This window comes from Calliopsis andreniformis, unplaced genomic scaffold (genome assembly GCF_051401765.1).
Source record: "Calliopsis andreniformis isolate RMS-2024a unplaced genomic scaffold, iyCalAndr_principal scaffold0052, whole genome shotgun sequence".
In the NCBI taxonomy this organism is placed as follows: domain Eukaryota; kingdom Metazoa; phylum Arthropoda; class Insecta; order Hymenoptera; family Andrenidae; genus Calliopsis; species Calliopsis andreniformis.
This window is the reverse complement of record NW_027480461.1, coordinates 4,051,925-4,066,935: the sequence shown is the minus strand read 5'-3', so window position 1 is coordinate 4,066,935 and position 15,011 is coordinate 4,051,925.

Sequence of the window (15,011 nt, the reverse complement as noted above, 5' to 3'; positions counted from 1 at the left end):
ATTGAAGATTGAGTATTGGGGACTGAGTGTTGAGGGTTGAGTGATGGGAATTGATGTTTGTGGATATAGATTTGAAGATTGCAAACTGAGTATTGCGTATTGAAAATTCTGAACTCAGGATATTCTACTGAGGATTGAGGATTGACAACTGATTGTTGAGCACTGAGTGCTGAAGATTGAGGATTCAGGATTGAAGATTCAGGATTGTGGTTTGAGGACTGAGTATTGAGGATTGAGGATTGAGGATTGAGGATTGAGGATTGAGGATTGAAGATTGAGGATTGGGTATTGAGGATTGAACATTGAGGATTGAGGATTGAGGATTGAGGATTTCGATTGAGGATTGAGGATTGAAGATTGAATATTGATGATTGAAGTTTGAGGATTGAGGATTGAGGGTTGTGGATTGAGGACGTGGTCTGAGGGCTGAGTATTGATGTTTGAGGTCTGATGATTTAGGATTGACGATTGTGAATTGAGGATTGAGGATTGAAGATTGAAGATTGAGGATTGGGTATTGAGGATTAAAAAATGAGGATTGAGGATTGAGGATTGAGTATTGAGCATTTGAAGATTGAGTATTGAGGATTGATGGCTGAGGGTTGTGTGTTGAATGTTGAGGATGGAGGATTGAGGATTGAGGATTGAGAACTGAGGATTGAAGATTGAGTATTGATGACTGAAGATTTAGGATGGAGGATTGAGGTTGAGTATTGAGGACGAGTACTGACGGTTGAGGATTGAGGTCTGAGAATTGAGGATTGTGGATAGGGGAGTGAGAACTGAGGATTGAGGATGGAGCATTGAGGATTGAAGATTGAGGACTGAGGACTGAGGATTGAGGAGTGAGGATTCAGAATTGAAGATTCAGTATTGAGGATTGAAGATTGAGAATTGAGGATTGAGGATTGAAGATTGAGGATTGAGAACTGAGGATTGATGGTTGAGTATTGAGGATTGATGGTTGAGGGTTGTGTGCTGAATATTGAGGACGGAGGATTCAGGATTGAGTATTGAGGATTGAGGATTGAAGATTGAGTATTGCGAATTGAGGATTGATGGTTGAGTATTGAGGATTGATGGCTGAGGGTTGTGTGTTGAATGTTGAGGATGGAGGATTGAGGATTGAGGATTGGGGATTGAGGATTGAGGCTTGAGGTTTGAGGACTGAGGACTGAGGACTGAGGATTGAGGATTGTGGATTCAGAATTGAAGATTCAGTATTGAGGATTGAAGATTGAGAATTGAGGATTGAGGATTGAAGTTTGAGTATTGAGGATTGAGGATTGAGGATTGAGGATTGATAATTGAGAATTGAGGATGAGGACAGAGGCTTGAGGATTGAGGTTATAGGAATGAGGATTGAGGATTGAGGATTGAGGATTGAGGATTGAGGATTGAGGATTGAGGATTGAGGATTGGGGATTGAGGATTGAGGATTGAGGATTGAAGATTGAGGATTGAGGATTGAGGATTGAGGATTGAGGACTGAGGTTTGAGGATGGATGATTGAAGAGAGAGGACTGAGCGTTGGGGATTGAGTGTTGAGAATAGATGTTTGAGGATTGAGGTTTGATTATTGAATATTGTGGGTTGAGTGTTGAACCATGAGAATTCAGGATATTCTATTGAATATTGAGAATTGAGGATTGATGGTTGAGTATTGAGGATTGATGGTTTGGGTTGGGGATTGAGGGTTGTGGATTGAGGACGAGGACTGAGGGTTGAGTATTGATGTTTGAGGTCTGAGGATTGAGGATTAAGGATTGTGAAATGAGGATTGAGGATTGAAGTTTCAGGATTGGGTATTGAGGATTGAAAAATGAGGATTGAGGATTTAGGATTGAGGATTGAGGACTGAAGATTGTATATTGATGGTTGAAGGTTGAGGATTGAGGGTTGAGTGTTCTGGATTGAGGACGAGGACTGAGGGTATGAGTATTGATGTCTGAGGTATGAGGATTGAGGATTGAGGATTGAGAATTGAGGATTGAGGATTGAGGATTGAAGATTGAGGATTGAGTATTGAGGATTGAAGCTTGAGGATTGAGGATTGGGTATTGGGGATTGACGATGAGGGCAGAGGTTTGAGGATTGAGGTTTGTGGACTGAGGACTGAGGATTGAGAATTGAGGATTGAGGATTGAGGATTGAGGATTGAACATTGAGGACTGAATGTTGAGGGTTGAGTAATGGGAATTGATGTTTGTGAATAGAGGTTTGAAGATTGCAGATAGAGTATTGAGTATTGAAAACTGTGAATTGAGGATATTCTCTTGACGATTGAGGATTGACAACTGATCGTTGAGGACTGAGGGCCGAAGATTGAGGATTCAGGATTGAAGATTCAGAATTGAGGTTTGAGGACTGAGGATTGAGGATTGAACATTGAGTACTGAGGATTGAAGATTGAGGATTGAGTATTGAGGATTGAGGATTGAGGATTGAGGATTGAAGATTGAGTATTGAGGATTGAAGATTGAGGATTGAGGATTGAGGAATGAGGACTGAGGATAGAGGATGAGGGCTGAGGGTTGAGGATTGAGGTTTGAGGACTGAGGACTGAGGATTGTGGGTTGAGAATTGAGGATTGAGGATTCAGGCTTGTAGGTCAAGGATTGGTTATTGAGGATTGAAGAGTGAGGATTGAGGATTGAGGATTGAGGATTGAAGATTGAGGATTGAGTACTGAGGATTGATGGTTGAGTATTGAGGATTGATGGTTGAGGGTTGTGTGTTGAATATTGAGGATGGAGGATTCAGGATTGATGATTGAGGATTGAGGATTGAAGATTGAGTATTGCGAATTGAGGATTGATGGTTGAGTATTGAGGATTGATGGCTGAGGGTTGTGTGTTGAATGTTGATGATGGAGGATTGAGGATTGAGGTTTGAGAATTGAGGATTGAAGATTGAGTATTGATGATTGGAGATTGAGGATTGAGGATAGAGGACAGTGGACTGAGGATTGAGAATGGAGCATTGAGGATTGAAGATTGAGGACTGGGGAATGAGGATTGAAGATTGAGGATTAAGGATTGAGGATTAGGGATTGAGGATCTAGGATTGGAGATTGATTATTGAGGATTGAAGATTGAGGATTGAGGATTGAGGATTGAGGATTGATAATTGAGGATTGAGGATGAGGACTGAGGGTTGAGGATTGAGGTTATAGGAGTGAGGATTGAGGATTGAGGATTGAGGATTGATGATTGGGGATTGAGGATTGAGGATTGATGTTTGAGGACTGAGGACTGAGGATTGAGGGTTGAGGATTCAGAATTGAAGATTCAGTATTGAGGATTGAAGATTGAGAATTGAGGATTGTGGATTGAAGATTGAGGATTGAGTACTGAGGATTGATGGTTGAGTATTGAGGATTGATGGTTGAGGGTTGTGTGTTGAATATTGAGGATGGAGGATTCAGGATTGAGGATTGAGGATTGAGGATTGAAGATTGACTATTGCGAATTGAGGATTGAAGGTTGAGTATTGAGGATTGATGGCTGAGGGTTGTGTGTTGAATGCTGAGGATGGAGGATTGAGGATTGAGTATTGAGGATTGGGGATTGAGGATTGAGGATTGAGGTTTGAGGACTGAGGACTGAGGATTGAGGATTGAGGATTCAGAATTGAAGATTCAGTATTGAGGATTGAAGATTGAGAATTGTGGATTGTGGATTGAAGATTGAGGATTGAGTACTGAGGATTGATGGTTGAGTATTGAGGATTGATGGTTGAGGGTTGTGTGTTGAATATTGAGGATGGAGGATTCAGGATTGAGGATTGAGGATTGAGGATTGAAGATTGAGTATTGCGAATTGAGGATTGAAGGTTGAGTATTGAGGATTGATGGCTGAGGGTTGTGTGTTGAATGCTGAGGATGGAGGATTGAGGATTGAGGATTGAGTATTGGGGATTGAGGATTGAGGATTGAGGTTTGAGGACTGAGGACTGAGGATTGAGGATTGAGGATTCAGAATTGAAGATTCAGTATTGAGGATTGAAGATTGAGAATTGAGGTTTGAGGATTGAAGTTTGAGTATCGAGGATTGAGGATTGAGGATTGAGGATTGACGCTTGAGGATTGAGGTTTGAGGATGGAGCATTGAAGAGAGAGTACTGAGTGTTGGGTATTGAGTGTTGAGAATAGATGTTTGAGGATTGAGGTTTGATTATTGAATATTGCGGATTGAGTATTGAACCATGAGAATTCAGGATTTTCTATTGAATATTGAGAATTGAGGATTGATTGTTTGGGTTGGGGATTGAGGGTTGTGGATTGAGGACGAGGACTGAGGGTTGAGTATTGATGTTTGAGGTCTGAAGATTTAGGATTGAGGATTGTGAATTGAGGATTGAGGATTTAGGATTGAAGATTGAGGATTGAGGATTGAGGATTGAGGATTGAGGATTGTGGATTGAGGATTGAATATTGACGATTAAGGATTGAGGATTGAGTACTGAGGATTGAAGATTGAGGATTGGGGATTGAGTATTGAGGATTGAAGATTGAGGGTTGAGGATTGTGGATTGAAGTTTGAGGATTGAGGATTGAGGGTTCTGGATTGAGGACGAGCACTGAGGGCTGAGTATTGATGTTTGAGGTCTGAGGGTTGAGGATTGTGGATGGAGAATTGAGGATTGAGGATTGAGGATTGAAGATTGAGGATTGGGTATTGAGGATTCAAGAATGAGGATTGAGGATTGAGAGTTGAGGATTGAGGATTGAAGATTGAGTATTGAGGATTGAAGATTGAGGATTGAGGATTGTGTATTGAGGATTGAGGATTGAGAATTGAGGATTGAGGATTGACGCTTGAGGATTGTGGTTTGAGGATGGAGGATTGAAGAGAGAGGACTGAGTGTTGGGGATTGAGTGTTGAGAATGGATGTTTGAGGATTGAGGTTTGATTATTGAATATTGCGGATTGAGTATTGAACCATGAGAATTCAGGATATTCTATTGAATATTGAGAATTGAGGATTGATGGTTTGGGTTGGGGAATGAGGGTTGTGGATTGAGGACGAGGACTGAGGGTTGAGTATTGATGTTTGAGGTCTGAGGATTTAGGATTGAGGATTGTGAATTGAGGATTGATGGTTGAGCATTGAGAATTGATGGCTGAGGGTTGCGTGTTGAATGTTGAGGATGGAGGATTGAGGATTGAGGATTGAGAACTGAGGATTGAAGATTGAGTATTGATGATTGAAGATTGAGGATTGAGGATTCATGTTGAGTATTGAGGAAGAGTACTGACGGTTGATGATTGAGGTTTGAGAATTGAGGATTGTGGACAGGGGAGTGAGGACTGAGGATTGAGGATGGAGCATTGAGGATTGAAGATTGAGGACTGAGGACTGAGGATTGAGGATTGAGGATTCAGAATTGAAGATTCAGTATCGAGGATTGAAGATTGAGAATTGAGGATTGAGGATTGAAGATTGAGGATTGAGAACTGAGGATTGATGGTTGAGTATTGAGGATTGATGGTTGAGGGTTGTGTGTTGAATATTGAGGACGGAGGATTCAGGATTGGGGATTGAAGATTGAGGATTGAAGATTGAGTATTGCGAATTGAGGATTGATGGTTGAGTATTGAGGATTGATGGCTGAGGGTTGTGTTGAATGTTGAAGATTGAGGATCGAGGATTGAGGATTGAGGATTGAGGATTGAGGATTGAGGATTGAAGATTGAGGATTGGGTATTGAGGACTGAACATTGAGGATTGAGGATTGAGGATTGATGAGTGAGGATTGAGGAATGAAAATTGAATATTCATGATTGAAGCTTGAGGATTGAGGATTGAGGGTTCTGGATTGAGGACGAGCACTGAGGGCTGAGTATTGATGTTTGAGGTCTGAGGATTGAGGATTGTGGATTGAGAATTGAGGATAGAGGATTGAGGATTGAAGATTGAGTATTGGGTATTGAGGATTGAAGAATGAGGATTGAGGATTGAGGATTGAGTATTGAGGATTGAGGATTGAGGATTGAGGATTGAGGTTTGATTATTGAATATTGCGTATTAAGTATTGAACCATGAGAATTCAGGATATTCTATTGAATATTGAGAAAAGAGGATTGATGGTTTGGGTTGGGGATTGAGGGTTGTGGATTGAGGACGAGGACTGAGGGTTGAGTATTGATGTTTGAGGTCTGAGGATTTAGGGTTGAGGATTGTGAATTGAGGATTGAGGATTGAGGATTGAAGATTGAGGGTTGAGGATTGAGAATTGAAGATTGAGGATTTGGGACTAAGGATTGAAGATTGAGGATCGAGGATTGAGGATTGAGGATTGAGGATTGAGGATTGAGGATTGAAGATTGAGGATTGGGTATTGAGGATTGAAGAATGAGGATTGAGGATTGAGGATTGAGGATTGAATATTGAAGATTGAGTATTGAGGATTGAAGATTGACGATTGAGGATTGAGGATTGAGTATTGAGGATTGAAGATTGAGGATTGAGGATTGACGATTGAGGGTTGAGGATTGATGGTTGAGTATTGAGGATTGAAGATTGAGGATTGAGGTTTGAGGACTGAGGACTGAGGATTGAGGATTGAGGATTGAGTATTGAGGATTGAGGATTGACGCTTGAGGATTGAGGTTTGGGGATGGAGGATTGAAGATTGAGGGTTGAGGATTGAGGATTGAAGATTGAGGATTTGGGACTAAGGATTGAAGATTGAGGATTGACGATTGAGGATTGAGGTTTGAGGATGGAGGATTGAAGAGAGAGGACTGAGCGTTGGGTATTGAGTGTTGAGAATAGATGTTTGAGGATTGAGGTTTGATTATTGAATATTGTGGGTTGAGTGTTGAACCATGAGAATTCAGGATATTCTATTGAATATTGAGAATTGAGGATTGATGGTTGAGTATTGAGGTTTGATGGTTTGGGTTGGGGATTGAGGGTTGTGGATTGAGGACGAGGACTGAGGGTTGAGTATTGATGTTTGAGGTCTGAGGATTGAGGATTAAGGATTGTGAATTGAGGATTGAGGATTGAAGTTTCAGGATTGGGTATTGAGGATTGAAAAATGAGGATTGAGGATTGAGGATTGAGGATTGAGGACTGAAGATTGTATATTGATGGTTGAAGATTGAGGATTGAGGATTGAGTGTTCTGGATTGAGGACGAGGACTGAGGGTATGAGTATTGATGTCTGAGGTATGAGGATTGAGGATTGAGGATTGAGAATTGAGGATTGAGGATTGAGGATTGAAGATTGAGGATTGAGTATTGAGGATTGAAGCTTGAGGATTGAGGATTGGGGATTGGGGATTGACGATGAGGGCAGAGGTTTGAGGATTGAGGTTTGTGGACTGAGGACTGAGGATTGAGAATTGAGGATTGAGGATTGAGTATTGAGGATTGAACATTGAGGACTGAATGTTGAGGGTTGAGTAATGGGAATTGATGTTTGTGAATAGAGGTTTGAAGATTGCAGATAGAGTATTGAGTATTGAAAACTGTGAATTGAGGATATTCTCTTGACGATTGAGGATTGACAACTGATTGTTGAGGACTGAGGGCCGAAGATTGAGGATTCAGGATTGAAGATTCAGAATTGAGGTTTGAGGACTGAGGATTGAGGATTGAACATTGAGTACTGAGGATTGAAGATTGAGGATTGAGTATTGAGGATTGAGGATTGAGGATTGAGGATTGAAGATTGAGTATTGAGGATTGAAGATTGAGTATTGATGATTGAAGATTGAGGATTGAGGATAGAGGACAGTGGACTGAGGATTGAGAATGGAGCATTGAGGATTGAAGATTGAGGACTGGGGAATGAGGATTGAAGATTGAGGATTAAGGATTGAGGATTAGGGATTGAGGATCTAGGATTGGAGATTGATTATTGAGGATTGAAGATCGAGGATTGAGGATTCAGGATTGAGGATTGATAATTGAGGATTGAGGATGAGGACTGAGGGTTGAGGATTGAGGTTATAGGAGTGAGGATTGAGGATTGAGGATTGAGGATTGAGGATTGAGAACTGAGGATTGAAGATTGAGTATTGGTGATTGAAGATTGAGGATTGAGGATTGAGGTTGAGTATTGAGGACGAGTACTGACGGTTGAGGATTGAGGTTTGAGAATTGAGGATTGAGGATAGAGGAGTGAGGACTGAGGGTTGAGGATTGAGGTTATAGGAATGAGGATTGAGGATTGAGGATTGAGGATTGAGGATTGAGGATTGAGGATTGAGGATTGAGGATTGGGGATTGAGGATTGAGGTTTGAGGTTTGAGGACTGAGGACTGAGGATTGAGGATTGAGGATTCAGAATTGAAGGTTCAGTATTGAGGATTGAAGATTGAGAATTGAGGATTGAGGATTGAAGTTTGAGTATTGAGGATTGAGGATTGAGGATTGAGGATTGATAATTGAGAATTGAGGATGAGGACAGAGGCTTGAGGATTGAGGTTATAGGAATGAGGATTGAGGATTGAGGATTGAGGATTGAGGATTGAGGATTGAGGATTGAGGATTGAGGATTGGGGATTGAGGATTGAGGATTGAGGTTTGAGGACTGAGGACTGAGGATTGAGGGTTGAGGATTCAGAATTGAAGATTCAGTATTGAGGATTGAAGATTGAGAATTGAGGATTGTGGATTGAAGATTGAGGATTGAGTACTGAGGATTGATGGTTGAGTATTGAGGATTGATGGTTGAGGGTTGTGTGTTGAATATTGAGGATGGAGGATTCAGGATTGAGGATTGAGGATTGAGGATTGAAGATTGACTATTGCGAATTGAGGATTGAAGGTTGAGCATTGAGGATTGATGGCTGAGGGTTGTGTGTTGAATGCTGAGGATGGAGGATTGAGGATTGAGTATTGAGGATTGGGGATTGAGGATTGAGGATTGAGGTTTGAGGACAGAGGACTGAGGATTGAGGATTGAGGATTCAGAATTGAAGATTCAGTATTGAGGATTGAAGATTGAGAATTGTGGATTGTGGATTGAAGATTGAGGATTGAGTACTGAGGATTGATGGTTGAGTATTGAGGATTGATGGTTGAGGGTTGTGTGTTGAATATTGAGGATGGAGGATTCAGGATTGAGGATTGAGGATTGAGGATTGAAGATTGAGTATTGCGAATTGAGGATTGAAGGTTGAGTATTGAGGATTGATGGCTGAGGGTTGTGTGTTGAATGCTGAGGATGGAGGATTGAGGATTGAGGATTGAGGATTGAGGATTGGGGATTGAGGATTGAGGATTGAGGTTTGAGGACTGAGGACTGAGGATTGAGGATTGAGGATTCAGAATTGAAGATTCAGTATTGAGGATTGAAGATTGAGAATTGAGGTTTGAGGATTGAAGTTTGAGTATCGAGGATTGAGGATTGAGGATTGAGGATTGACGCTTGAGGATTGAGGTTTGAGGATGGAGCATTGAAGAGAGAGGACTGAGTGTTGGGTATTGAGTGTTGAGAATAGATGTTTGAGGATTGAGGTTTGATTATTGAATATTGCGGATTGAGTATTGAACCATGAGAATTCAGGATATTCTATTGAATATTGAGAATTGAGGATTGATTGTTTGGGTTGGGGATTGAGGGTTGTGGATTGAGGACGAGGACTGAGGGTTGAGTATTGATGTTTGAGGTCTGAATATTTAGGATTGAGGATTGTGAATTGAGGATTGAGGATTTAGGATTGAAGATTGAGGATTGAGGATTGAGGATTGAGGATTGAGGATTGTGGATTGAGGATTGAATATTGACGATGAAGGATTGAGGATTGAGTACTGAGGATTGAAGATTGAGGATTGGGGATTGAGTATTGAGGATTGAAGATTGAGGGTTGAGGATTGTGGATTGAAGTTTGAGGATTGAGGATTGAGGGTTCTGGATTGAGGACGAGCACTGAGGGCTGAGTATTGATGTTTGAGGTCTGAGGATTGAGGATTGTGGATGGAGAATTGAGGATTGAGGATTGAGGATTGAAGATTGAGGATTGGGTATTGAGGATTCAAGAATGAGGATTGAGGATTGAGAGTTGAGGATTGAGGATTGAAGATTGAGTATTGAGGATTGAAGATTGAGGATTGAGGATTGTGTATTGAGGATTGAGGATTGAGAATTGAGGATTGAGGATTGGCGCTTGAGGATTGTGGTTTGAGGATGGAGGATTGAAGAGAGAGGACTGAGTGTTGGGGATTGAGTGTTGAGAATGGATGTTTGAGGATTGAGGTTTGATTATTGAATATTGCGGATTGAGTATTGAACCATGAGAATTCAGGATATTCTATAGAATATTGAGAATTGAGGATTGATGGTTTGGGTTGGGGAATGAGGGTTGTGGATTGAGGACGAGGACTGAGGGTTGAGTATTGATGTTTGAGGTCTGAGGATTTAGGATTGAGGATTGTGAATTGAGGATTGATGGTTGAGCATTGAGAATTGATGGCTGAGGGTTGCGTGTTGAATGTTGAGGATGGAGGATTGAGGATTGAGGATTGAGAACTGAGGATTGAAGGTTGAGTATTGATGATTGAAGATTGAGGATTGAGGATTGATGTTGAGTATTGAGGAAGAGTACTGACGGTTGAGGATTGAGGTTTGAGAATTGAGGATTGTGGATAGGGGAGTGAGGACTGAGGATTGAGGATGGAGCATTGAGGATTGAAGATTGAGGACTGAGGACTGAGGATTGAGGATTGAGGATTCAGAATTGAAGATTCACTATCGAGGATTGAAGATTGAGAATTGAGGATTGAGGATTGAAGATTGAGGATTGAGAACTGAGGATTGATGGTTGTGTATTGAGGATTGATGGTTGAGGGTTGTGTGTTGAATATTGAGGACGGAGGATTCAGGATTGAGGATTGAAGATTGAGGATTGAAGATTGAGTATTGCGAATTGAGGATTGATGGTTGAGTATTGAGGATTGATGGCTGAGGGTTGTGTTGAATGTTGAAGATTGAGGATCGAGGATTGAGGATTGAGGATTGAGGATTGAGGATTGAGGATTGAAGATTGAGGATTGGGTATTGAGGACTGAACATTGAGGATTGAGGATTGAGGATTGATGAGTGAGGATTGAGGAATGAAAATTGAATATTGATGATTGAAGTTTGAGGATTGAGGATTGAGGGTTCTGGATTGAGGACGAGCACTGAGGGCTGAGTATTGATGTTTGAGGTCTGAGGATTGAGGATTGTGGATTGAGAATTGAGGATTGAGGATTGAGGATTGAAGATTGAGTATTGGGTATTGAGGATTGGAGAATGAGGATTGAGGATTGAGGATTGAGGATTGAGGATTGAAGATTGAGTATTGAGGATTGAAGATTGAGGATTGAAGATTGAGTATTGAGGACTGAGGATTGAGGATTGAGGATTCAGAATTGAAGATTCAGTATTGAGGATTGAAGATTGAGAATTGAGGTTTGAGGATTGAAGTTTGAGTATCGAGGATTGAGGATTGAGGATTGAGGATTGACGCTTGAGGATTGAGGTTTGAGGATGGAGCATTGAAGAGAGAGGACTGAGTGTTGGGTATTGAGTGTTGAGAATAGATGTTTGAGGATTGAGGTTTGATTATTGAATATTGCGGATTGAGTATTGAACCATGAGAATTCAGGATATTCTATTGAATATTGAGAATTGAGGATTGATTGTTTGGGTTGGGGATTGAGGGTTGTGGATTGAGGACGAGGACTGAGGGTTGAGTATTGATGTTTGAGGTCTGAATATTTAGGATTGAGGATTGTGAATTGAGGATTGAGGATTTAGGATTGAAGATTGAGGATTGAGGATTGAGGATTGAGGATTGAGGATTGTGGATTGAGGATTGAATATTGACGATGAAGGATTGAGGATTGAGTACTGAGGATTGAAGATTGAGGATTGGGGATTGAGTATTGAGGATTGAAGATTGAGGGTTGAGGATTGTGGATTGAAGTTTGAGGATTGAGGATTGAGGGTTCTGGATTGAGGACGAGCACTGAGGGCTGAGTATTGATGTTTGAGGTCTGAGGATTGAGGATTGTGGATGGAGAATTGAGGATTGAGGATTGAGGATTGAAGATTGAGGATTGGGTATTGAGGATTCAAGAATGAGGATTGAGGATTGAGAGTTGAGGATTGAGGATTGAAGATTGAGTATTGAGGATTGAAGATTGAGGATTGAGGATTGTGTATTGAGGATTGAGGATTGAGAATTGAGGATTGAGGATTGGCGCTTGAGGATTGTGGTTTGAGGATGGAGGATTGAAGAGAGAGGACTGAGTGTTGGGGATTGAGTGTTGAGAATGGATGTTTGAGGATTGAGGTTTGATTATTGAATATTGCGGATTGAGTATTGAACCATGAGAATTCAGGATATTCTATAGAATATTGAGAATTGAGGATTGATGGTTTGGGTTGGGGAATGAGGGTTGTGGATTGAGGACGAGGACTGAGGGTTGAGTATTGATGTTTGAGGTCTGAGGATTTAGGATTGAGGATTGTGAATTGAGGATTGATGGTTGAGCATTGAGAATTGATGGCTGAGGGTTGCGTGTTGAATGTTGAGGATGGAGGATTGAGGATTGAGGATTGAGAACTGAGGATTGAAGGTTGAGTATTGATGATTGAAGATTGAGGATTGAGGATTGATGTTGAGTATTGAGGAAGAGTACTGACGGTTGAGGATTGAGGTTTGAGAATTGAGGATTGTGGATAGGGGAGTGAGGACTGAGGATTGAGGATGGAGCATTGAGGATTGAAGATTGAGGACTGACGACTGAGGATTGAGGATTGAGGATTCAGACTTGAAGATTCACTATCGAGGATTGAAGATTGAGAATTGAGGATTGAGGATTGAAGATTGAGGATTGAGAACTGAGGATTGATGGTTGTGTATTGAGGATTGATGGTTGAGGGTTGTGTGTTGAATATTCAGGACGGAGGATTCAGGATTGAGGATTGAAGATTGAGGATTGAAGATTGAGTATTGCGAATTGAGGATTGATGGTTGAGTATTGAGGATTGATGGCTGAGGGTTGTGTTGAATGTTGAAGATTGAGGATCGAGGATTGAGGATTGAGGATTGAGGATTGAGGATTGAGGATTGAAGATTGAGGATTGGGTATTGAGGACTGAACATTGAGGATTGAGGATTGAGGATTGATGAGTGAGGATTGAGGAATGAAAATTGAATATTGATGATTGAAGTTTGAGGATTGAGGATTGAGGGTTCTGGATTGAGGACGAGCACTGAGGGCTGAGTATTGATGTTTGAGGTCTGAGGATTGAGGATTGTGGATTGAGAATTGAGGATTGAGGATTGAGGATTGAAGATTGAGTATTGGGTATTGAGGATTGGAGAATGAGGATTGAGGATTGAGGATTGAGGATTGAGGATTGAAGATTGAGTATTGAGGATTGAAGATTGAGGATTGAAGATTGAGTATTGAGGATTGAGGATTGAGGATTGAGGATTGAGGATTGACGCTTGAGGATTGAGGTTTGAGGATGGAGGATTGAAGAGAGAGGACTGAGTGTTGGGGATTGAGTGTTGAGAATAGATGTTTGAGGATTGAGGTTTGATTATTGAATATTGCGTATTAAGTATTGAACCATGAGAATTCAGGATATTCTATTGAATATTGAGAAAAGAGGATTGATGGTTTGGGTTGGGGATTGAGGGTTGTGGATTGAGGACGAGGACTGAGGGTTGAGTATTGATGTTTGAGGTCTGAGGATTTAGGGTTGAGGATTGTGAATTGAGGATTGAGGATTGAGGATTGAAGATTGAGGGTTGAGGATTGAGAATTGAAGATTGAGGATTTGGGACTAAGGATTGAAGATTGAGGATCGAGGATTGAGGATTGAGGATTGAGGATTGAGGATTGAGGATTGAAGATTGAGGATTGGGTATTGAGGATTGAAGAATGAGGATTGAGGATTGAGGATTGAGGATTGAATATTGAAGATTGAGTATTGAGGATTGAAGATTGACGATTGAGGATTGAGGATTGAGTATTGAGGATTGAAGATTGAGGATTGAGGATTGACGATTGAGGGTTGAGGATTGATGGTTGAGTATTGAGGATTGAAGATTGAGGATTGAGGTTTGAGGACTGAGGACTGAGGATTGAGGATTGAGGATTGAGTATTGAGGATTGAGGATTGACGCTTGAGGATTGAGGTTTGGGGATGGAGGATTGAAGATTGAGGGTTGAGGATTGAGGATTGAAGATTGAGGATTTGGGACTAAGGATTGAAGATTGAGGATTGACGATTGAGGATTGAGGTTTGAGGATGGAGGATTGAAGAGAGAGGACTGAGCGTTGGGTATTGAGTGTTGAGAATAGATGTTTGAGGATTGAGGTTTGATTATTGAATATTGTGGGTTGAGTGTTGAACCATGAGAATTCAGGATATTCTATTGAATATTGAGAATTGAGGATTGATGGTTGAGTATTGAGGTTTGATGGTTTGGGTTGGGGATTGAGGGTTGTGGATTGAGGACGAGGACTGAGGGTTGAGTATTGATGTTTGAGGTCTGAGGATTGAGGATTAAGGATTGTGAATTGAGGATTGAGGATTGAAGTTTCAGGATTGGGTATTGAGGATTGAAAAATGAGGATTGAGGATTGAGGATTGAGGATTGAGGACTGAAGATTGTATATTGATGGTTGAAGATTGAGGATTGAGGATTGAGTGTTCTGGATTGAGGACGAGGACTGAGGGTATGAGTATTGATGTCTGAGGTATGAGGATTGAGGATTGAGGATTGAGAATTGAGGATTGAGGATTGAGGATTGAAGATTGAGGATTGAGTATTGAGGATTGAAGCTTGAGGATTGAGGATTGGGGATTGGGGATTGACGATGAGGGCAGAGGTTTGAGGATTGAGGTTTGTGGGCTGAGGACTGAGGATTGAGAATTGAGGATTGAGGATTGAGTATTGAGGATTGAACATTGAGGACTGAATGTTGAGGGTTGAGTAATGGGAATTGATGTTTGTGAATAGAGGTTTGAAGATTGCAGATAGAGT